Source organism: Gossypium hirsutum, chromosome D09 (genome assembly GCF_007990345.1).
Source record: "Gossypium hirsutum isolate 1008001.06 chromosome D09, Gossypium_hirsutum_v2.1, whole genome shotgun sequence".
Classification (NCBI taxonomy): Eukaryota; Viridiplantae; Streptophyta; class Magnoliopsida; order Malvales; family Malvaceae; genus Gossypium; species Gossypium hirsutum.
The window spans coordinates 15,783,911-15,807,900 of NC_053445.1; the positions used below are offsets into that span (position 1 = coordinate 15,783,911).

Below are 23,990 nucleotides of genomic sequence, written 5' to 3' on the forward strand. Positions count from 1 at the left end.
AATATAAATTTATAGAATCTAATAAGATATTTAGAAACTTAAGTGGTTGGTTGGGAATGGTTAGCTTTAATCTTGGTTTAGTTAGATTGGAACCAACTAGTTCCATAGTGGGAAACAAAATGATTAGGATTGAATGGAGGAAGTGACCTATGGAGACCATGCCAATAGAGCATATATATAGGTGTGGATGGGAACAAAATTCTTCTCACTTTTGTTCACCACTTTTTCCTCTCTCAATGGTATTGTCTTCTTCAGACGTTCTTAAGAAGAAGAGGATGTAGCTGAAGGAAGCTCTACATACCACAACCGTCGTGAGAAATGAAGTATGGTAGTAGAGAAGTGAGGAACTAGTAAGCTTCCTTACCTCTCTATACTTTTGGATTGAAGAAAGAAATAAAGTAAGAACTCTCAAAGCTTCTATATAATTATGTATTCTGGGTTTTAAGGTTTGTATGCCTTCAAGATGTCCAATAAATGGTTGTTATGCTTAGCTACCAGGACAAATGAGGCTCTGACATTTGGACAAGCTAAGTTGTTAAAAATAAGAAAGCTAAGTTGTACTCCATACTTAGAATGTTCTATGGCTTGCATGATTCTACGATGATGCATGAACATGGTTGATTGTGAATGATAAGCATGCATAAAATTATTTAATATATGGTATCTGCCAATATAGCTCAATATGCATAAAATATTTAGGATTCCATGTTGAAGAAGATAGCGTACTACATGCTAGTATATAAGTGAAATGCATGCATTACATAATTATAACAGTAGGGTACATTGGGGAAATAATGGATGGAATAGATAAAGACAAGATCGAGGACTGAGAACATCTGTTAAGTACCACCATACGAAGTTGTTGAGTGCAAATTGTGATGTTCGAAGCTCCAAGCCTTGTGGAGGGGTCATTGCGGTGTTTGAGCATAAATGTTTGGAATGGTGAATTGGAGGAATGAGCAAACAAATAAGAAAGATGGAATTCTGGTTAGATACCGTCATACAATGTTCTTCAGTGCAAACTGTGACGTGCAAAGCTCTAGGCCTTATGGAGGGGACACTTCGGTGTTTGAGAATTAAGGTTAGACAAGAGATAAATCGATATAGATGGCTATTAGGTTCCATACAGCAACACTGTGACGATGATTAGTAGGCTCTATAGGGTGACACCGGGACGACGATAAGGTCTTACGGGGGGACACCTTGAAAGAGATCTAATGTGTAAGAGCATATCCCGACTATGTCATCATAAAGAGTTTGCCAGGACAATAAACACGGGTTAGTCTACCAGTAAAGTAAACATGGGGTAGTCCATTGGGATTGTAGACACGAGGTTGTTTGCAACACGCTCTTAAGAAGAGTAAGATGTTTCTGAAGAAAGCTTTGCATGTCGTAATCGTCACAAGAAATGAAGTCTAGAAGTAGAAAAGTGAGGAAATGGTAAGCTTCTTTACCTCTCTATATTTGTGGATTGAAGAAAGATGTAGAGTAAGAACTCTAAAAGCTTTTGTATAATTTTGGATTCTAGGTTTAAAGGTTTTTATGTCTTGAAGATAACCGATAAGTGATTTTTATGCTTAGTTTCTGGGACAAAGTAAGCTCTGGCAGTTGGACAATCCAAGTTGTACTCCATACCTTGAATGTTGTGTGGCTTGCGTGATTCTGTGATGATGTATCAAAACAACTTATTGTGAATGATAAGCATGAATAAAATTGTTTAATATATGGTATCTGTCAATGTAGCTCAGTATTCATAAAATATTTAAGATTCAATGTTTAAGAAGATTGTGTACTCCATGCTAGTATATAAGTGCAATGCATGCATTGCATGATTATAACGATAGGGTATGGTGGGAAAAATAGATGGAATAAATGAAACTAGGATTGGGGACTAGAAATTTCTATTAGATACCTCCATATGGAGTTGCTGAGTGCAAACCATGATGTAAGAAGATCCGGGCCTTGTTAAGGGGACGCTACGATGGTCAACCATCAAGGTTAGGAATATAGAATTGGAGGAATGGGTGGACGTATAAGGAAGATAGAATTCCAGTTAGATACCTCCATACATTGTTGTTGAGTACAAACCATGATGTGCGAAGCTCCAGGCCTTGCGAATGGGACACTTTGGTGTACGAGCATCAAGGTTAGACAATAGATAAATTGAGATCAATGGCTATTAGGTTCAATAGAGCAACTGTTTGATGACAGTTAGCAGGCTCTATGGGGCGACACTGCGATGGCAGGATGGTCCTATGGGGCGACACCTCGAATGAGGTCTAACATGTAAGACCATAGCTTGACTATGGAATCATAAAGAGTCTGTCAGGATAGGAAACACGGGGTAGTCCACCAAGGCAGTAAACACAGGGACGTTTGCCAGGACATTAAACATGGGGTGAAAGAGTGTAAAACTATAGCTTGGCTATGGCATCATAAAGAGTCCACCAGTATAGTGTACACATGAATTATAAGGTGTGAGACCCTAGCTTGGAAATGGAAATAGGGAAAGACCACCAAATGGGATTAACTCAAAGGCTGACAGGATAAGGTAATGGAGATCAAGGCCAGACTCGACCGGAAGAGATAGTGTAAATGTGGCAGATCAAGGATTTCTGGAATGTAAGAATAAGGAAAATTAAGTAGAATAGCCTGATGTTATAGGTAAACCTTTTTATGAGGATTTACCATAGAGAACTCGCAAGTATGAAGTTGGAGATCTTTGGCAAATAACCCTGAAACAGAGGTTATACTAGATGATTGAGTGGAACCTGATGGTCCGCAGATAAAAGATAGCCAGAGGCAGTTAAGTTCATTAAGGCCTATTGTCGCGTGTGAAATGATATATGAATGTGCAAGTGTACACATCAAATCAAGTAATAAATTAGTAAGTAAGATCTTCTCCACATGGATCGATTAGGATTAATTAGGTTAACTTATCACTATGAACTATATGAACCAGGCTATGACAAGAAGAACAGAATAACAAATTTGTAAAGGATAATCACGTATGCAATATTAAAATTAGATAACTAACTTAAAATATTGTGGCAATGTAACGAGACAAAGTTGAGAGGAAAAACACTATTGAATGGAAAGGTTGGAATTACTCACATTACAGCCTTAAAACACAATAATGCCATGGCAAAGTTGTAACTAGTATATTGTTCAAATTCTAGCTACAATAATCTACTTCTTTCGAGAGTCAAACTTCAAGCTACCATTCCGAAAGATTTGTATGTCTACAAGCTTTAAGGATGGTAACAATAATTTTTCCTTACACTGTACAGAGCGCAACTCTATGTCTAGTGTGCTACGAATATTCTTTCGAATACTCACTTGTATCATTTGATCACAATCCAACTAGTCTAACCTTTTCCGAATTTAATGAAGTTTGTGAACATACCATACATCCATCTATGTCTAGAGATTGCATGTATGCATTCAAAATATTACAAATCGAATGAAACAGTAGATCTAGTCACGATAATGGCTGATCATTAATGGAAATAAAGATTAATCAAGTAATTCCAACCTGATGAGATTAGCTCATGGGTTGGACATTAACATCCAAAATAAAGGTATCATCCAACAACATCATTTAACAGTTAAAAATCCAAAAAAATTAATCCAAGATAATGAAGGAAGAACTTCAAAAATATTTTGACAAATCAACTCCCAGCTCCAGTGCTACAATATTTTGCAAGACCCGAGGTTGAATGCTTCGTCCCTTTCCCTGCGTATCTGCTATGTGCTTTAGCTGCTACTTTCTCTTCCTTTCTCCAGATTTTTCACAAGAGTTTGTTAGAGAAGAAAAATTGCTCCTAAATTCTCGTGTGTATTTTCTCTCTCTCCTCTCTTTTTCTTTTCTTTCCTATTTTATAGGGTAGGTCCCCTTTCTCAGCACACCCTTTTCTCCCTCTTTTTTAGGTGGATTTATCCGATATACGTCCAGTTGGCTGAGAGTGACGAGAACTGAGTGCTACGTTAGTATCTTATTGGAATTTCCATGGCATTTATGCTGGCAATTTGCCCAACCTTTTGCCATGACAATAATTTACTCATTCATTTCTCTTCTTCCTGCCTACACCTGTTACAAACACAAACAATTAATTTCCTTCCACCAACAAAAGTAACATATAGTAACATTGAAAGCATAGTCCAAGCTTCATGATGCAATGTTATAAAAATATGTTACAAATGCAAATATATCCACTTAAGTACAAACAATTAATCAAATTTAGAGGCTTGCAATATAACTCTTTTCAAGAGTTATCAACCATATGAAGGCTAAGTCACTTGGGCTAACAGAAGAAGGAGCCTGCTAGGGACTAACCTGGGAAGGACAGTCTGCCAAAAACAATGGAGGGTAAGAATCTAAAATCTAATGTGGTAAATGAAAGATAATCAATAGAAGACATTGGGTTTCACATCCAAGGTTGTGAGAGAAAGGGAAGTTAGGTTAAGAATTAATTAGATCTGTATCCCTAGAGGACCCTTATCTTGAAGAAAACGTGTATACCTCAAATTGAGAATAAATCCGTTAGTGGTAAGCTGCGAGAAAAAAGGGTGGTATTGATCTCGTCGATAAAATCTACTATGGCAAAGAATGACCAGAGAGTTGAAATTTCTATTTAAAGCCTCATTCCTTAAATTATGAATTTTGTCATAGGGTTGTTAAACAATTTCTCACTAAGCTCAATTGAACTTACGAATGGTCCACTTATTTGCATGATAAAGTTTTCACTTGATAATCAAGTGGAGGGCCAAGTTAGACTTTGTAAATTTTGGGATAAAGGGAGTGGTAGTTGTAACATGCGTATAGAAGGGCACTCCCAGAGGCTACTCCTTAGGGGTTTAGTCGATGTTCTAAAATTTTAATGGTTAAACTCCTAAAATTTTAAATAAGTTTTTAAGACAGTAACATTTGGGAAGATGTGTATTATAATATAGTTAAATGTGTAAACTAAACATGAAGAATGTAATAAGATTTGATTCAGGAATAGTATTAAGTTGATCGGGTCTTTGTATCATCCAGAACCTGAATCTGGTGATCGGATTGGGTATAGGGTGTTACAATACCATTACGAAAGCTACTCGATCAGTGCTCATCCAATGACCTTGTTATATCAAATTGACTTTTCGATTGGACTACAACATCATTAAAACCATTAGTAGTAAATTTTTTCAACATTGAAGAGATAGAAGATACTTGAGCTGCAAGTGAAGTAAGGGCGTCTACTTCATGCACTCTTACTACTCGTCTTCCTAAAGTTTCTTGATTAGTCGGCCACTGGTAGTTATTATTGGTTACTCTTTCGATAATTTCATAATCCTCATTATAAGACTTAGAAAGGAGAGCACCATTTACAAAAGCATCTACCACGATCCTAGTGTGTGTTGCAATGTGGAATCCCATGGTGAGGGCATTTACGTAGTAACTCTTTGAATCTTTCCCATACCTCATATAGGGATTCATCATCCATTTGCTAAAAAGTGGTGATCTCATTCCGTAACCTAGCATTTTTCTAAGTGGGAAATACTTAACTAGGAAACGTTAAGCTAATTCTTGCCAAGTAGATATTGAACTAGATGGCAATGAATTAAGCCATGCTCATAATCTATCCCGAAACGAGTATGGAAACAACTTCAATCTCAATGCATCACCGACAATTATAAAGGAATCACTCACCTCCATGAATAGTCGAAGGTGAAGGTGTGGATCTTCTATGGGCATTCCACTAAACTGCACGCTATTTGAAGCACCTAGAACATCACAGGCTTTAGTTCAAACTATGGTGCCTCGATCTCCGGTTTCTTAATTCTTGGATTTAACTCATTAAAAAGTGGCATAGTGTACCGCCTTATGGCTTGATCCCTATCACCAGTAATAAGGATTAGATTATGAGCATTAATGGCTCTATTCCCTTGAACTTCATTTTGATTTTCAAGGTCCATTTCTATGACTTATCTCTGGGCTAGTCCTTCTCGCCTCCTTTGTCTAAATGGCCGCTCGATTTCATGGTCTACAAGGAGTAAATTGGTGATTTGATTTATGCTCATAAACACCTAAAAATAAAATCACAAAAAATAAAAATTAATTAAATAAAAATAAAAATAAAAAACCAAATTGCAAGAAATAATTTGACAAATAATGATTAAATCAACAGTGCCCGACAAAAGCGCTAAAAACTTTGTTCGCAACGGAATGTGCAAGTATACACAATCGTTATCAAGTAATAAGTAACTAAAAGAGTTATCATCTCCACAAGGTGTAACACCCCGAACCCGAGACCGACACCGGAGTCGGACACGAGATGTTAACAAACTTTGAAAAATTTTTCCAGACACTGCCCAGTCTGAGTACTAGTCGCTTCAAAAATCATATCTTGAGTTTCACAACTCAAAAATCAGTTTTGTGATTTTTCCCTGAAACTAGACTCATGTCCCCACCTATGTATTTTTTTCTAGAATTTTTGGTTGGGCCAATTAGTACAGTTTATTAGTCAAAGTCTCCCATGTTACAGGAGTCGACTACACTGACCTTTTCCCATTACGACTTGGATATCTCTCTGCACAGAGCTTCAATACTGATTCCGTTTGTTTCTATGGAAACTAGACTCAGAGAGAAATCCATACATATATGGTATGACCCCTAATTATCTCTGGTCAATTTATAGTGAATTTCCAAAGTCGGAACAGGGAATCCAGAAACTGTTCTGGCCCTGTTCCACAAGAACCCGAATATCTCTTACTGTACTGTTCCTATGATTGTTTCGTTACTTCCATATGAAAGTAGATTCATCAAGTTTCGATTACATAATTTATTCACTATTTAATTTCACTCCTACGAATTCTTGTGATTTTTCCAATCCACACCACTGCTGCTATCAGCTTCTGTTTTCAAAGTAAACCTTACCTAATTTGGGGTTTCATGGACCAACTAGGGCCTTGTCATACATAAGCCCACATATGATCATACTTAGCCATTCCAGTGGCTGATCATTTGCTCAACACTTCCATTCCAACTATAGTTACATCATGAAACCATCTATACATTCATAAACACGAATGGTCTAATGCCATACTCCACTTCTACAAGCCATTTTTGCATGGCTGTACACTTATACATTTCATAAAGTACTCGAAAAACAACAATGGGTAGTCCTATACATGCCATATCAAGATTCAACCAAAATAGTACCCAAAAGAGCCTTTGATAGTGTGGGCGACTTCGACTTCAAGATCCCGAGTCCGATAGCTGGAGAACCAAAAATCTATAAAACAGAGGAGCAATGTAACGAGTAAGCAATTTATGCTTAGTAAGTTTGAGCAAGGAATTCCAGCATAAACAAAGAATATCACACATTTAGCTAAACGGAATATTTCATAATACGCAATTTATCGATATTAAACTTGCTTCACAACATTAACAACCCTTATGCACATACACAATAGACTAACTTAGCCGAAGGCCGATAGCTCGTTTATCAACTGAGCGAACATTTATTTGTAAGGGCTCGATTAAATTCAACACATACGTAACATATCCCCATATTGGGATGTTTTTCGAGTATTCGCTGGAATTTTACAGTAAGCTCATTCATTACCAAATCACGTACCTTCGGGATTTAACCGGATATAGCTCCTCGTTCAAAGGCCTTCGGGACATAGCCCGGATTTAGTAACTCACACAATGCCTTCGGGACATAACCCGGATTTAACAATTCGCACGAATGCCTTCGGGACTTAACCCGGATTTAACAACTCGCACGAATGCCTTCGGGACTTAACCCGGATTTAGTATCTCGCACAAAGGCCTTCGGATCTTAATCCGGATATATTCACTTAGCACAAAGCCTTCGGGACTTAGCCCGGACAGCATTCAATTAATCATGCACATCTAACAATAATTCATGGCACATTCATATTTCATTTTCGTTTACGAAACTCAAACACAAGGCACATATTGTCCTTGCACATTCGGCTCAATAGCCACACATAGAGCATGATTTAATCACATCGAAATTTAAGCTCTCTTACTCAAGAACTTACCTCGGGTGTTGTCGAACGATTCCGCTAGCTATTCAACCACTTTTTCCTTCCCTTTATCGGTTTTATTTCCCCTTTGCTCTTGAGCTTAATCAAACAAATAAATTGATTTCATCATTTAGGCATCAAAAGATGAACACAAGGCACTTAGCCCATATTTATACATTAGACATTAAAGTCTCATACATGCAAAAATCATGCATCAACACAACATATTAGCTAATTTCTTTCCCCTTGGCCGAATATGCATGTCCATTTTTGGGGTCGATTTCAACACTTAATACTCACATATACACACTAGTAAAGCATCCTCCCCCTTTTCATCAATTTAACACATGCATTGCTCATTAACATGCAAAGTTACATTCGGCCTTAGCACACATCTTGCTAGCCGATTCTTCTCCATTTAGCAACCAATGCACATATGTGCTCACACAAAAATGCTAAAAAGGAGGTTCAAGAATCATCAAGCCATCATCACATGCATCATTAACAAGCTTCATATTTTGCATGCAATGGCATTAACACAACCTCCACCTAGGCCGAATCTTAACTCATCCTCATGCCTCATCACCACAACATCAAACATCAACCAAGAATGATGCATCCATGGTCAAGTGCCATTTCCATCACATAGCAAGATTTAGACCATGGGTTAGGTAGAACTCAAGCTAACAACTAAAACATGCATGCCTCTCATGGAACATCATCAAACATACCTTAGCCTAGCTACATGCATGGCCGAATCTCTTCACCTTTCTTCTTCTTTCCTCCTTAAAATTTTTGGCCAAGGATGAACCAAAGGATGAGAAAATTTTTCTTTGTTTTTCTTTCTAGTTTTGGCAAGCATGAAGATGAGAAAAGGATGAACAAAATTCCCCCTTTCTTTTCTTTAGCTCACGGCAATGGGGGGGGACAAACACTACACACACATTTTTTTTCTTTTGTTTTCCATTTCTTTATTACCCATACTCCTTATTTTATTCTTCCATTAACAAAACATGTTTCATGACATGTTTTGCCCATCATTCCTTGTCATGGCCGGCCACTACTCATTAGGGGGGGGGGAAATTTGACATGCAAGTCCCCCTTTGTCCACATGCACTAATAGGTCCTCACACATTGACCTATCACATTTTTGAATTTTCTCACATAAGTCCTATTGACTAAATTCACATGCAATCAACCAAATCGAAGCTTGAAATTTTCACACATTCATAATTACATATTCTACACAATAAGTATCACATTCAAACATTTCGGTGACTCGGTTTAGCGGTCCCGAAACCACTTCCCGACTAGGGTCAACTTTGGGCTGTCACACAAGGACTATGTTTAAATCAATAATTGTAAATTAATATTTAAAAGTTAGTTAAGAAAAGACAATATTTTTAAAGTGATGGATGTTAAAATTAAATTAATCAACTATTTGTAAATGAATTAACCTAAATGCAATAAAAAATGCAATAAGATGGTTTAGCAACAGTTCACAAGTTTTAACAACAATAACAAGAATAAGCTAGAACGGTTACAACGCTTGACTCAATTAATTCTTTATCATGTTTAAAAATGTTCCGGAAAAATTCAATGGCAACTCAAGCATTCATTAACTTGGAATCTCATATAAGTTCTTTTGAAGTCTTATACTTACAAAAACATGTATATTTCTTTGTCTATATTTAACTAAGGATTCCTTAGAATTTATGTGAAGTAACAGGGACGAGTTAGGTTTGAAACAATTTAATCACGTAAACCTAAAGTTATGCGAGGTAATAGTGTTCTCTCAAATTATTATGAACCTTTAATTTATTCTGGGTTGGATATAAATTAAGCATGCGCCTTCCAATTATTGTGTCTATTAATCACCATCTAATTAGGATTAAGCAACTAATTCTAATATATCCAGACAAATGTTAATTCATGAATAACATGAATGATTCTAATTGAAAGCATGAACAACTGAAGCACAGAACAACTGTCGCGTGTGAATTTATAATGCGAATGTGCAAGTGTACACGTCGAATCAAGTAATAAAGTGATGAGTGATTATCGTCTCCACAGGGGTCAAAATTGATTTTAAATAATTGGTTATGCTATTACTTATGAAATTTACTAATTAAACTATGCACAAGAAACAAATGACAAATTGATAATGAGAATTAATGAATGGATTAATAAAATCAATTATGAATGAAAAAATGTTAAGGTAATTGAAATGCTATGGCAATTCTCAAAGAATATGTAGGGAGGATTTGTACTCTTACATGATAAAGGTTGGAATTACTTAGGCTTTATTCTTATACCAACATAATGCCATGGGAAAATCTTGACTATTCTACTGCTCAGGGATTCACTACTACAATTTGCTTCTTTTAGAAGCTAGACTTTGAGCTACCATTCTGAGTTTCTTTGCATGTCTACAGAACTCAAGAATGATATCAAGATTGTTCTTCCTTTCCTTATATAGATCGCAACTTCTACGTTTAGAGTGCTGCAAATATTCTTTCGAATACTTGCTTGTATGAATTGATAATAGTCCAATCTAATTAACCTTTTTAGAATTAAATAAGATCTACTAACATATCATACAATCATCTATGTCTAGAGCTTGCATGCATGCATTTAAAATATTCACAAGTCAGATGAAACAATAATATACTCAAAATCAGATCATGGCATTAAAGATAATAAAAATTCACCCAAATAATTCCAACCTAATGAGATTTAGCTCATGGGCTGGACATTCAAATCCAAAACAAAACCATTCAACATCATCATTCAAGTTTTCAAAGCACAAATTTCAAATTTGAAAATAAAGGCAGAACTGCAAGAAGCTCGCTACTCCAGCTTTCACTTTAACAATGAGATTTGATGCAAAATCCTGGGTAGATTCCTCTTCCCCTTTATTGTGTCTGTGAATTTTTACTCTGTAAGTTGCTTACCTCTCCTTTCTTTTATGAGATTTCCACGAGAATCTGATACAGAGAGAAAATTTTCTCTCTAATTCTTCTCTCTCAGAAATCCTCTCCCCTTCTTTTCTTTCCTCTTTCCTCTTTTATAGGGTGGTTTATCTGGTACAAGTAAAACTAGCTGAGAGTGACGTGGACTGAGTGTTGTATCATCTTCCTAGAATTGCCATGGCATTCTTGTTGGGAATCCAACAAGCATTTTACCATGGCAATATTTCACTTCCTTTAGTTTCCTACTATTTTCTCTCTTCTCTTCTTCATCCTGCACCTACTGCCAACCACAACCAACACCTTTCTTCCTCAATATCCAAGTTTTGTTATTCAATTTTCTAAAAATATCCTAAACTGCAAACATATTTACTTAATTACAAATAATTAATTCACTCTAAAGGCTTGAAATATAACTATTTTCAAGAGTTATCACACCCGCTAACCTGAATTATTGCTTGTTCTCAAGCAAAATATGTATAAGTATGCATGAATTTGCCAAAACATACAGTTACCATATATATACTGCTAAACCATCTGCCATATATTCTATACCCTCATTTTCAGTAGTCTTCTACTAAAAAAAATTGGTTCAAGTTTTGTACGCTTGTTTAGCAACTGAAGTGCATAAAATGCTTCCTAAAAATAAAAGTTCCTAAATAATTTTGCAGTTCTGACTATAGCAGACCTCTCCCAATGTATTTAGGTTATCTTTACTCTAAATTTAGTTTCTCTATTCTTGTTCTATCATTTCAAAATTTTAATTACAAATATTATTTATTATATTTTTTTTCTAAGGAATTCATCTTGTCACATGGTTTCTTTACTTGACGGTCTCAATGGAGCACACACTAGATTGCCAGGTAGTATATCATGCCACAATTTGAATGTAATTCACTCATGGAGCTAAGGCTTTTAACTTAGAATATGGATGAAACAAACAACTACCTCCTTAGCTACTCAACTTAGAACTACAATGGAGTGTCCCTAAATCATTATTATTAAGACAAATAATTTTTTTACTCGCTCTTATTCGAACATGTTTTTTTCTAATCAATAATACAATGGAGCAAAAAAAGCATTATTGACCTACTCAACAGTTTCAAACATTGGAGTGTAAAACTATTGCCATGGTATTCCTTATTATTCATAACCAAATTATTGAATTTAGGTTCAAGAAATTATAAATGCATTAAAATAACCCTACTACAGATTACTTGCAATGATATTTAAGTTATTCTACTTTTAGGAATCAACTTTCAAACATCTATCCTAAGCTAAACATGATTAATCAACTATCATAATTTTTTTAATTAATCGAAGAGTTATTATCCTCATCGAACATCACCAATAACAATATACTCAGCATAGTCTGGCAATTATTTGGCATTTGCATGTATTGGAAAATTGAATGACAAAATGCATGAATATTAAAACATAAATCTACTGCGTACTATTTTTACAACACAACACACCCCCAAACCTAAAGGATGCATTATCCTCAATGCATGAACAATGAAATATAACAAAATGCAATGACAACCAAATATGAATGCATGAAACATATGTTATAAAATGAAAAAAAAAATACAAATAAAAACAAAAGCTTGGAAGAAATTGGGTTACTCTAATTGGGTTGGGTTGATTTTTGGGTAGCGCATTTGTAGCGCGGTTGCTTCTCCACTTCCCCAGCATCAGCTTGAACTAATTTTCCAGCAGTTTGGTTGTAGTGCTTCCTTTTTAGCTGGTTGATTGGCACCTCGTCTTCATCATTAGTATCTAACTTCATGAGATCATCAATCAGTTGATGAACCGTAAGTTCTTGCATTGTCATAGGTACAGTGGAGTTTGGTGTAGTGGTAGTGTCAGCAGGTGTAGTAGTTTGAGTCAAATCAGCATCATTTTTATCAGACTCAATATGCACAGATTTAGTTTTCCCCTCTTCTCCCTCTTTTTTTGAACTCTTCTTCTCTGTAGTGGCATCATCATCATCATCATCATCATTGTCGTCATCGTCTGGTTCCAACAACAATTCTTTAGGAAATATACGGAACGTAGGCATAGGTTGGGTAAAGTCCTTCTGAAGAGATTTCTGAATGGCCTTATTTCTTCGTCGGACATATCCCTAAAATATAGCCATTTCCTCTTGAGCTCAGGCAAGATCAGTGGCTAGCCTTAATTGGTGTTTCTCCATCATTTGAAATTTTTGTTGCAGCATCTCAAGAGTATCAATCATTTTCTGGTCAAAGTCATTGTTGCAGCATCATTTGAAATTGTTGATATAGCATCAGAAGTCATAGGAGGAGAAGCTGTGGATGTAGAGCCCGCATGCCGTGGCATTTCCTCCCTAGAAAATCTCAGGGCGAGTTGCTTTATTATGTCTCATTTGTTGGGGATTGTGTCTTCATTCACTTGAATAGGGACCTTCACCTTCTAAAAAATAGCTGTCGTGAAGGACGAAAAATTTAAGGTATCGTCATTCTTTTCAGAGAAGTGGTGGACTTCTCTAAAGATAATGCTTTCAACATTGATCTTTTTGCCCATCATAATCGAGTGCAATGATAATAGAAGTTCTTTTCAAATATTTGAGTTTTGAGTAGAAAGGATGAGACGAGTTTTAAGGAAATGATACCACACTCTATAGTGAGGCTTCAATGATACACGGTCAATGGTGTAGCAATCATTTCGAGAAACTGTCCACTTCGTCCCTTCTACATATAAATATGTTAGGACTTGGTTGAGTCCTTCAGTTGTCACGGTCTTGAAAAATTGGGTGTGTTCATCAAGGTCTTCAGATAACCCATATTGTGCATTGATGGTGTCTCCATCAAACATCATTGAGACACCATGCACATGTAACAACCTATTTTTCAGTAGTGTCAAAAATAGTGCTTTCGGGGCCACCAAATCCAACGAGTAAGTTCATAAATATTAAATATTAATATTTACGAGTCAAATATGGTTTTAAAAAGGTTTTTGATAGAGTGATTTTTGTTATATAAATGATTTAATAAATTTAAGTGGTAAGACCCTAAGGTCAAGTGGGTTTAGAAAATGAGGTATCAGGACCTCGTTTCAATAAACCGACCCATAAATATTTTTAAAAATATTTATAGAGTTTCATTAAGTTGTTATTAAATTTTCGTTGAAAATTTTTAACGTTTCGATATTTAATTAATTAAAAAGGACTAAATTGTAAAAGATGTAAAGTTTGATTACTATTTGATTTGAGTGATTAAATGGTTAATTGAATAAAGGAAAAGGGACTTAAATGGTAATTAGACCATTCAAGGTGTTAGTGGACAATAATGGACATGAATTTGATGTTTTATTTAATTATTAACTAAGGTTAAAATGGTAATTTGGTATATTAAATTACAATAAAATAAAAACAAAAGGTAATTGGTTATCATCTTTTTAGTTTCTTCTTCAAAAAACTAAATTTCCATGGAGGTTTTAAGCTATGTTTGGCCATAGTGGTTTCGTATTGCATGGTATGTCATTTTGGCTCCATTTTTTTTTTATAATTTTTATGTTTTTTTGGATCATTACAATTAGGTCCAGCTAGCCTGTACATTCGGTTTTGAAACTGTTAAAGATTTTGAATGTTGCCATTGATTAACCTTGTGATTTTTTAGATGTTAAAAATCGAGGAGAATAGAAAATTACCAAAATGCCCCTATATTTTGACATTTCTGCAAGTTAGCCAGGTAAGCTCATATGTATAGAATTGTACATACCTATATATATAAATAATGTTAATGTTGATTCATGAATGTATATAATTATATATGATGTTTAAAATGAGAGCTGAAACTCGAAATATTATAATTGAATATAAGGTGAGAAAGGATTTATTAGAAAACTATTGAATATTTATGAGATATGATATATATGCGATTTCAGCATAATTATGAATTGTTACAGCATGTGTATCGAGAAATATGAAACTGATTAATAGATGATGTTAATTTTTGTGATGGCACATTGATAGTGTGAATATATGTATTGATATTATATCATGTGTACGGAAATGATGAAGTGCCCTTGAATGATAAATATGTTTAAAAGAAATGGATTACATGAAACGCTCGGTTGAACGTAGTACTCACTAGGATACAATTAGCATGCCAATAGGGTTAGAATGTGCACTTGTACGAGATTTGCACTTCGGTGCCCTTGTTTGCAATTTGGTGCCCCTGTATACACTTTAGTGTCTCTGTTTGCACTACAGTGCCCCTGTTTGCACATTTGTGCCCCTGTCTGCACTTCAGTGCCCCTATTATGCATCTATGATGCCTTTGGTGTGGTGTAGTTGCCCGAGTATCCGAGTCAAGTTACTAGTTCATCGGACTAACTATGAATGGAATTTATAAAAATTATTTTAATGTTAAAAGCTAATGTGTAGTCAAGATATTAGTAAGTGTTAAATGTTAAAGGTTCAATGAATTACTTGATCATATATGAGTATCATTATATTGATGATTACTCAGTTAAAGATATATGTTTATATACATATATAAAAGTTTGGGTTGAATTATTATAGTACATGAAGCATACAATGAATCATTTTCAATACTAAACCTATAAGTGCTTCGCAAATGTATAACAGGTATGATTAATTTATTCATTTAGATTTAATCTTGTTTAGTGAAGGTAAGTGATTCCAGAATGACATGTTTATAGTAAAGTTTGAGACAAATGGTGAATTACAAAATGATTATTAGTTAAATGTGAAAGAGTTATGTTTAAATGCACTAGCTTGTGGTTATGGTTGATGTTTATGCTTATATCTTGTGAGTTATGCAAATGAAACGGGTGAGATTAGATATGGAAATGATAAGTTCATAGATGTGACGAAATATGATGAAATAAAAAGATTGTCGAGTTAAAGGACTTACTCGTAAGGAAGGAATTTACTTATGATATATGTGAATTTACTTATGTCATGAATAGATATACTGATTCGTGAATTGATACATAATTAAGATTATGCTAAGTAAATGGAATGGTAAGTAAGTAAATGAAATGGTTAATTATTTTAAGAAAAGGTTGATGATTATGTAATTCAGCTTATAAGACTTATGGTATAAATGGAAAGTATTCGGGATGTTAATGAACCTATTCATTTGTGAGTTGATATTTATATAGTTTGATAAATCTTGAAGCATTGGTATAGGTTTATTTATGACTTATAAAGTTCATTTTTAACAATGGAATGTTAAAAACAGTGATCATTATATCGCAATCCAAGCTTTGTTATGCAATGTTCTAAAATATCCTAAAAGTGAAAATGTATTCACTTAATTACAACCAATTAATTCCATTTAGAGGCCTTAAATATAACTCTTTTCAAGAGTTATCACACCCCAAACCTGAATTATTGCTTGTCCTCAAGCAAATAATGTTTGAATATGCATGGAATTGCCAAAACAATTAGTCACCAAATTGATTGCCAAATCATAATAAGCATACTTTGTACCTCTATTCTCAACAATCTTTTATTGGAACAAAGAAAAATTACTTACAGTTGTTGTAAACCTGTTTAGCAAATGCAATGCAAAAAATGGTTCCTAAAGGTAAAATTTTCTAAATATTTTAGCAATTAAATCTATAGCAACTTTCTCTGAATATACTTAGGTTATCTCTCTCGTATACTCAGTTTTTTAGACACTTATTCAATTTTCAACACAAAATTTTCCTAGGGAGTTCATATTGTCATATGATTGTATACTTAACAACCTCAATGGAGCATACACTAGACTGCCATGTATTATATCATGTCACAATTTGAATATAAATCACTCATGAAACAAAAGCTTTTAACTAAAAAGATGGATGGAGCAAACAACTACCTTCTTAGCAATTTAGCCTCAAGATTTAGTGGAGTGTCCCAAAAATATGTACACTTTTTGTACACAAACACTCATATTTGAACTCATTTTTCTATTCAACAGTATAATGGAGCAAACAAAATATTACTGACCTACTCAACAGGTTCACACATTGGAGTAGTCATATTATTTTACCATGGCAAAATTATATCTTATTACTATACTGAAATTAAGTCAAGAAGTCCTAAATTTGTTCAAAGAATGCTACTATAACTTAATTAATCTACTTTTAGAAAGTCATTTTCAACAATTGTCCTATGCTAACATCTTAAACAACTATTACCCATATTTTCTAAGTTTACATAGAAGAGTTATTATCCTCATTGAACATCACTGATAACCTTATACTCACATAATCTGATAGTTGAATGGAAATTAAACGTTATGGTAAAAAGACTGTATGAACAATTAACAATGCAGTATATATGCATAGCACACCTCCAAACCTAAGGGATGCATTGTCCTCAATGCATAAACATGACAAAGTAAAATGAATAAAAACTACATGAATGCATGAAATAGATAAAAATCAAAATGAATGATCATGAAAATTTAAAAATCAAAGCTTGGAGGGGAAGGAAATTACTTCACTTAGGTTGTGTGGATTTGTAGCTCTCTTGTAAAATTGCAACCTTGCTATTAAACCATCTTCTTGAACTACTTTTCCGGTAGCCTTCTTGAATCGTTTTTGCTAAATCAGATTAATGGGAACCTCATCTGCATCGTCAGTATCGGACTTTATGAGTTCACATTCTTGTTTAGTCATTGGTGCCTTGGATTGTGGTTCTTTGGCAGTGGTGGTTGGTGTAAAAGTTTGCTGTCGATCATCCTCCTCCTTGTCAGAGTCAAAGTGTACAAGCTCTGTCGGTTCTTCATCTTCCAAGGACTCTTTGGTATGCTTGTGTGTAGTGGCAAGTTCTTTATCTTCTTCATCATCAGATAAAAGTTCTTCAAGAAACATAGGAAATATAGGTATTACCTTGGTAAAGTTGTTCTGAAGAGCTTTCTTGAGTGCAGCATTGCGTTTCTTCACATATTTCCAATATAAAGTCATTTTGGATTTTGTAGTGGAAAAATCAGTGGAGATTCAGTTTTATTGCTTTGCCACCATAGCTAATTGATGTTGGAGTTGCTTGAGATTATTTATTACTTGTTGTTCCAACATATCAGGGAAAGTGTGGGGCTTCAGGTGGGGTTGATGATATAGATGCAAGACCAGAAGGCCGTGGCAGTTTATCGCCCAAGAACAATAGGACAATTGATTTCGTTTCGACACCATTGTTGCTTATGGTTTCCTCATTGTTATAGACATGGACATTTGCGTTCTGACAAAGGGGGCTATGAGAAGAGATGGGAAATTTAAACTGGCGACATTCTTTTGCGTATAGTGATGCACTTCTTGAAAAATTATTCTTTCAACATTAATTCTTCTACCAAACATAATTGAATCTAGTAATAACATCCTTTCTTTAGAAAAGTAGAATTGTGAGTGGAGGGACTCAGTCAGGATTTCAGAAAGTGATGCCATACTCTGCAATAAGGATTTAGGGCAAATCTATCAAGAATGTAACAATTATAACGAGTTATAATCCATTTAGTTCCCCTAATACAAAGACCTTGAAGAACCTATTGAAATCATTTTGCTGTAATCTTTGCCATAAAATCAGAATGTTCATCAAGACCCTGAGGCAAATTGTAATGGGCATTATTAGAATCCTCGTAAAAAAGAACAGAAACATGTTTGACATAGATGAAGGCATTGTGAGGAGATGTTACATGCGCATAAAATTTTCTTGCCACTTTTGGAAGAACATCACCTAGGTGTGAGCAAAATAGTTTCTAGCCATGTTTTTCCACTATTGAAGAAATATTGGTATCATAACCCAGGAAGGTTGAATCTTGAAAAAGGAAGCCTTTTTTTTAAAAATGGTCTTTTTACTATATTTCTCAAATATTTTTATTTAGCTATTTTGTTGAAAAAAGTCTTCGTAGGTAAGGATGTAGAGGAAGATAGTGTATTACGAGCCATTATAACAAAGGGATGTGAGCTGTGAGAAAGTTATTGAGAGGTTTATAGTGATTAAGGTGAAAAACTAAAAGAGAAAAGTGACAAAGATAAGAAGTATGGATAACTTTGAAGGAAAAATTGATTATCTAAGTTTAGATAGTGAGAGAAAAGATCACAGTGACGTGGTTGAAAAGATTTACCTGACATAGCAAATGAGTAAATTGAGTGGGAACCAAAAAAGGAATAACAAAATTATTAGACAAATTGTATAAAATAAGTAAGCATTGCTTTTAAAGTGTTTTTTTTTTTTCTGGGAAAAAGAACTTGTATCAACAAGGAAAAAATAGATGAGTTTAGTGAATAACAAAATAAGAATATTAAAATTAAAATTAAATGAAGAAAAATTAAAATGTAGGAGAGAAATTTTAATTATTCCGAAGAGAAATGAAATTTTTGTCACGCATTATAGGAGCTCCAAAATAATATGTCAAGCATTGACCATTGTCTTTGAATGTGGATCCTGTTTTTCCATCTTTATTGTTGACAGATCCTTGAGGATATATACGCTCAACTTCGAATGGTCTGGACCGTCTCGACTTTAATTTGCCAGGAAATAGTTTAAGTTTGGAATTAAAGAGCAAGACTTGTTGTCCAGGTACAAATTGTCGTGGCAAAATTTTCTTATCATGCCAGTACTTTGTCTTTTCTTTGTACGGTATTGCATTCTCATAAGCTTGACCTAGAAATTCATCATTCTCATTAAGCTCCAGTAGGCGATGAGTAGCAGCAACACCTCAGTTCATCTTTAGCTTCTTGATTGCCTAAAATGCTTTGTGTTCTAGCTCAACTGGCAAATAAAATGGTTTACCATAGACAAGCTTGAAAGGTGACATTCACAACGGTGTCTTGAAAGCTGTGCAATAAGCCCACAAAGCTTTATCCAACCTTACTGACCAATCCTTGCTGTTGGGATTGACGACCTTCTCCAGAATTTGCTTGATTTATCTGTTGGAAATTTTAGCTTGTCCATTTTTTTAGGGGTGATATGTCATGGGAATTTTATGTTTAACCCTATATCTATTTAGAGTATTGGCAACTAATCTGCAATCAAAATGTAAGCCTTCATCACTAATTAAGGCACGAGGGGTACCGAACCTGGTAAAAAAATTTGTATGCAAGAATCTTAAAAGTTATTTTGTATCATTTGTAGGTAAAGCCATAGCTTCAACAAATTTGGAGACATAAATCCACCACGACAAGAATATAGATTTTTCCCCAGGATGGTAAAAATGGACCCATGAAATCAATTTCCCAAACATTAAATAATTCCACCTCTAAAATATTTTGCAGTGCCATATCGTGTCTTCTTGATAAGTTACTAGTTCTTTGACGACGATCACAGTTTTGACAGAACTCATTAGCATCTTTAAACATGGTGGGCCAATAAAAACCAGAATGGAAAACCTTTGCAGTAGTTCTCATACTTCTAAAATGTCCACCATAAGGTGCAGAATGGCAGTGATACAATATACTTTGAAATTCATCATCTATAATACATTTCTGAATTACATGATATGCACACTGCTTGAATATAAATGACCCATCACAGTAATATTGCTTGACATCGTGTAGGATGTTCCTTTGTCCTTGATGATTGAGTGTAGGTGGAAGCAACCAATTATCTAGAAAGTTAACAATATCAGCATACGATGGCAATGCCATAGCCAACAATATCTTCTCATCAGGGAATTCATCTTTAATCATTTAAGCATCACCATACTTATTCCCTACTTCTAGTCATGACAAGTGATCAGCCACTTGATTTTCAGTGCCTTTTCTATCTTTGATTTCCAAATCAAATTCATGTAGCAATAGTATCCATCTAATGGGTCTAGGTTTGGCCTTATTTTTTGTCACCAAGTATTTGATGGCAGAATGGTCTGTATAAAATGTGACTTTGGTGCCCACTAAATAAGCTCTGAATTTTTCAAATGCAAACACCACTGCTAACAATTCTCTCTCCATGGTGGTGTAATTGAGTTGTAAATCTGTAAGCACGCAACTGGCATAATATATAGCATGAAACACCTTGGTTGTTTTTTGCCCCAACACTACTCCGATAGCAAAGTCCCTTGCATCACACATTAGTTCAAATGGTAGATTACAATCCAGTGTAGTGACTATAAGTGCTATAATTAATCGCTCCTGTAACTCTTCAAATGCTTTTTGAGCATAACACATCCAAATAAAATGGTATGTTTTGCTCCAACAATTAACATAGAGGCTTTGATATCTTAGAAAAATCCTTGATGAATTGAAAATAAAATCCAGCATGACCGAGAAAGCTTCTAATTCCTTTCACTGAAGTAGGTGGTGGTAACTTTTCAATGAATTCTATTTTTGCTTTGTCGACGACAATTCCTCGCTGTGAAATCTTGTGGCCTAAAACAATGCCTTCACAAACCATGAAGTGGCATTTTTCCCAATTTAGCATAAGATTTGTTTCTTGACATTGGCAAATTACTAACTCTAAACTATTTAGGCAATATTCTAAAGTGTTTCCAGACACTGAGAAATCATCCATGAATACTTCAAGGAACTTCTCCACCATGTTAAAAAATATTGCCATAATACAACATTGGAAGGTTGTTGGGGATTACATAACCCAGATGGCATTCTTCTAAAAGTAGATGTTCCATAAGGTTTGATGAATATAGTCTTTTCTTGATCAGTAGGAGATATGGAAATTTGGTTACACCTTGAGTAGCCATCTAAAAAATAGAAGAAGACTTTCCCTGTTAGTCTACCCAGTATCTAATCTATAAAAGGCAAAGGGAAATGGTCCTTATTCGTTGCTTTTTTGAGCTTTTGATAATCCATACAAACTCTCCAACCCATGATGGTACGTGTGGGAATAAGTTCGTTGTTATCATTACTGACTACTGTGATTCCTCCTTTCTTGGGTATGCACTGAACAGGGCTCACCCAAGAGCTATCAGAAATTGGGTATATAATCCCAACATCCAAACATTTGATAATCTTCTTCTTAACTACTTCCTTCATAACAAGATTCAATCTCCTTTGCTGTTCAATAGATATTCCATGGCAATATTCAAGTATTATTTTGTGCATGCAAATTGCTGGGCTAGTTCCTTTGATATCCGCAATTAACCATCCTAAAGCTTTCTTAGATTTTTTAAGACCTCCAGTAATCGCATCTCCTGGTCTATTGTAAGCTTGGTAGAAATAACTACAGGTAGTGTATCGTTATCTCCCAAATAAGCGTACTACAAATGCTCTAGTAATGGCTTCAAATCCAGCACAGGTGGATCTTCTATTAATAAGAGAGGAGGGTTGAAAAAGTGACTTGATAAGTCTAATGATTGAAATCTCATTCTATATACATTTTCAAATTGTTGCATTTCCATTAGTTCTCTAGATTTTTTAGTCATTTCTATTTCATTTAATTTGACAGAGTCTTCATTAAAATTATTGTGCATATGTCCTGCAAACTCTTCCTGAATTACTATGTCAACAAATTCTACAACATAACATTCTTCATCTAGGTCTGCACACTTTAAAGCATGTTGTTTTGACTTTTGGAAACACTGAGAAAAATGTGGTGGTGGCCTTGTTTCCATTTGTTGAGGTTGCCTTGTCATGGCATTTGTATTGGCTTGGCAACATGAATTTGCTTTTGTATGCTTTTGTTTACTCATATTTTTGTAGTTTGTTCCACTTCTGGTTTGAAAGTTGTGCTTCTAGGAACTTTTGAACTTTCCTCATTAGAAAAGGCATCATTTACAACTCCTGGCAGTTGAGTGCCACTCTAGAGTGTTATGGCTTTACATTGTTCCTTTCCTTAAGATCAATAACTTTCTATGTCACTAGGCAGTGCTCCTTGTTGTTTGGAACTTAGTGCAGTGGCAATTGTTTCCACTTGATTTTCAAGAGCTCTTAACAAAGCTGCCTGGCTTTGAATAATTGCATCATTCTTAGCCATATACTCTTTTAATAGAGCTTCCATAATTGATGTTGAAGATGACGAACTTTGTTGCACATTTTGCCGCGGCATTGGTTGACTGTGTCCAGGTGGCACCAGCCACATTCTGTCTATTAACAGTGCTGGCATTTCTCATTCCCTGATTACACTAGCTAAAATTTGGATGTTTTTTCCACCCTGGATTGTAGGTGTTGCAGTAGGGATAGTTGTTGCTACGATTAAAATTCCCCATGTAATATGCAGAGGTTGGATTGGATAAACATTCATCAAAAACATGATCTTCTCCACAGTATATGCATGCTATTTTTGCAACCTTCATCTCCTGCACTATAGAGGGAGTTTTCAGAGTTTTAATCATATTTGTTAAAGATAATACCTGAGCTGTTAACGATGTAATTGCATCAAGTTCCATTGCTCCAGCAACTCTTCTACCAGTACCAACTCTGGTAGTGGGGTAATGATGATCATTATTTGTTATTCTTTCCAAAATTTTGTATGCTTCATTGTAGGATTTGTCAAGCAACATCCCATTAGCATATGCATCCACCACCATTCACGTATAAGCATTTAAACCATTTTAGAACATTTCCATTTGTGTCTAATATTGAAAACCATGCATCGGGCATTTTCTAATTAGTTCCTTGAAACATTCCCATGCTTTGTATAATGTCTCATCTTCAGATTGCTTGAACGATGTAATGTAGTTCCTAAGCTTGGCATTCATGTTGCGATGATTGTACCTAAGTAGAAATCTTTGACACAGTTCATTCCAAGATGCCACTGTACCTTATGGTAATGCATTCAACCATGATCTGGCACGATCTCATAATGAATAAGAGAATAATTTTAATATAAGAGCATCTTTAGGAACACCCTACTGCCTAAATGAGTAACAGACTTCAAGAAAAAGTCACAAGTGCAATCTGGGATCATCAGCCGATAAACCACTAAGCTGCCCTACCGTCTACAACATCTGAAACATTACTTGTTTTAATTCAAAGTGTTGAGCTTGAATATGTGGCCTAAAAATTCTAGACTTAGATCACCCATGTGACAGCCCAAAGTTGACCCTAGTC

At 35.0% G+C, this 23,990-nt stretch overlaps 2 non-coding genes across 2 annotated transcripts; both read left to right on the top strand.

The window, feature by feature from the left end:
• Window positions 1-5,412: 5,412 nt before the first annotated feature.
• On the top strand, window positions 5,413-5,519 carry LOC121221436 (small nucleolar RNA R71). The gene has a single exon (XR_005918827.1). It is a non-coding gene; the product is annotated as a small nucleolar RNA R71 (small nucleolar RNA).
• An 18,003-nt stretch (window positions 5,520-23,522) lies between these two features.
• LOC121221481 (small nucleolar RNA R71) lies at window positions 23,523-23,629 on the top strand. The gene has a single exon (XR_005918873.1). It is a non-coding gene; the product is annotated as a small nucleolar RNA R71 (small nucleolar RNA).
• The last annotated feature ends 361 nt before the right edge of the window (window positions 23,630-23,990 follow it).